This window comes from Belonocnema kinseyi, chromosome 1 (genome assembly GCF_010883055.1).
Source record: "Belonocnema kinseyi isolate 2016_QV_RU_SX_M_011 chromosome 1, B_treatae_v1, whole genome shotgun sequence".
NCBI lineage: Eukaryota > Metazoa > Arthropoda > Insecta > Hymenoptera > Cynipidae > Belonocnema > Belonocnema kinseyi.
Window position 1 is genome coordinate 110,409,991 of NC_046657.1, and position 2,708 is coordinate 110,412,698.

Here is a 2,708-nt window from a genome sequence, read left to right on the forward strand (position 1 = left end):
AAGTAACATTAGTAACTAGTGCGTGCATTCCGATAATTATATTGTACTGTTCTCAAGAGTTCCGAACGCTAAGCGCTCATGATCAGTGAATGGAACGAATTACAATAGATTTTGTTACAAAAGCGATGTCAATATAGAAATCACGGTTCAGATCGTGATCTGTCATATTTTCGCCTACACCGTTGACTCATCTAGCGCGCTTCTCAAAACGATCAAATTCTAAGCGCCCAAGATTTTATCTTGACTAATTAATCACTTCTTTAAAAGCAGAAATGGTACCCAAAGTAACATTAGTAAGTAGTGCGCGCATTCCGATAATAACAGTGTACCCTTCGCAAAAGGGCCGAACGCTAAGCACCTACGATCAGCGAATAGAACCAATCCCAGTAGCTTTTGCGAAATATTAAACTATTTCTGGCTCTTGATTCGGGTTCGCTTGTTCACCTCTATTAGCAGTGTCTAAAATCCTTTGTAGCAAGGAAGTTTGAGGATACTTTACGTGTTGCTGGTGACGTGCATAACCCAGGAACCATAAAACGCTTGCAATATGTGCGCAAGTACCAAGAGTTCTGGCCCCTGACTTACATGTGCAGTAATAACCGAGAAGCGTTTCGTTATTGTCAGGTCCTATGTCGTCGATCTCATTGCACGCTATCCACAGCTGGTACTTCTTGATGCGTGCTTTGTATACAGACATCGCTTGTTTCCCTAAAGCTACTAGGATTGGTTCTATTCGCTTATCATGGGCGCTTAGCGTTCGGCCCTCTGGCGAAGGGTACACTGTTATTATGGATGTGAGCACTAGTTACTAATGTTACTTTGGATACCATTTCTGTCTTTAAAAAAGCAATTACTTAGTCAAGTTCAAATCTTGGGCGCTTAGCGTTTGATCGTTTCGAGAAGCGCGCAATATAACTCATTGGTTTGGCTAAACATATTACTGACTACTTTCTGATACGTGATTCTTATAGTGACATCGCTTTTGTCGCTAAAGTTACTAGGATTGGTTTTATTCGCTGATCTTGAGCGCTTAGAGTTCAACCCTCTTGCGAAGGGTAGAATGTTATTATCGGTATGTGCGCACTAGTTACTAATGGTACTTTGGGTACCATTTCTGCCTTTAAAGAAGTTATTAATTAGTCAAGTTAAAATCTTGGGCGCTTAGTGTTTGATCGTTTTGAGAAGCGCGCTATATGAGTCAACGGTGTAGGCGAAAATATGACAGACCACAATCTGAACCGTGATTTCTATGTTGACATCGCTTTTGTAACAAAATCTGTTGTCATTCGTTTTATTCACTTATTTGGAGCGCTTAGCGCCACATAGCACTAAAACTGTCCATTTTTTTGGATTTTTTACGGATATTTCATCCGGCACTTATAACCTTAAAAACTACAAAGTTTCAGCTAAATCCACCGAAAGCCATTTTCCCATACATTTAGTGCGGGGTCCATTGAAAACATCGTATCTGTAGGCAAATCAGAATAGAAGTTCAATAAATATATATGTTGAGGAAATTACATAGAAACATCATGATTATATGTTTCATATATTTTACAAAAATATTCTTTTTACCAAAAATAATATTGCAATTTTTCCAACGTTTTTGTTACAACTTCAAGTTCTTGCAATTCAAAAAGAAAATTTGTACCCTGGGCTTATTTCATACAGAATTTTGAAAACAGGCAACCTTTTAAAGAGAAATTTTTTCACCTCTGGTATCATTAAAATTAAAAGAATTTATTCAGTCATAAAAAAAGAGGTGGCCTAAAACTTTTGCACGGCAGTGTAATTTACTTATTTTTCAATATAATCCTACAAACTCTGACGAATAGGCTAATAACTTTCAGAAGCCAAGGCAATGTAGGAATTATTTTGCAGTTCCGAGGCAAGATTCGCAACTGTGTTTTTCCCTGCCAACTAAGAAACTGCTCGGGCCAGCAGTTCTATGAATTGCAAAACCGGACCCGCTTCTATTAGACCTGGAGTGTACCTATGAATACATGCTCTAGAGTCCATGTAATTTAATTATAATTATGATTTATTTAATTGATTTTTTATTAAATTATTTTTAAACTTTAATTACTAAAGTTAATACAATTTTCAGACTAGATTTAAACTAGGTTTAGTATTTTTTACAATACATATGTCGACCAATTCTCTTCAATATAGTATAGTACAGTAGATTCTAATGTCCATTCTGTACTGTGACCTCTATAATGAGGAACCCAATGTCTAAGTAGTTGCTATCTGTTAAGGATACAAATTTTATAACCGAACGAGTTTTTAAATTATGAAACTATAGGCCTTAACGAATACAGGCATATAAAATTTTCTATAATAAAATTAAAATTTTAATATCCTACAACTATCTGTATATATATATATATTTCAAATTTATTAATGCACAACAAATCAAAATCCTTGATCATACATAATGTAAGTAATTTGTCAAATTTGACCAATATAAAGAGGATTAGTAGTGATTAGTTTTATTTATTTCAAAAAGGTATAATACACCTTCTGAATCTTAGGATTCTTGAGCCTGACAAATTCTAAGAGTAAATAGTATTCATTAGAACTTTATCAGAATAATATTTTTAAATCATGTGAAATTTTAAAATTCTTAGACCGAACGTTTACGGCTTCATTTTTATGCATGAAAAACATTTAACTGAATGAATAGCATTACAAAATAACAATTGAAA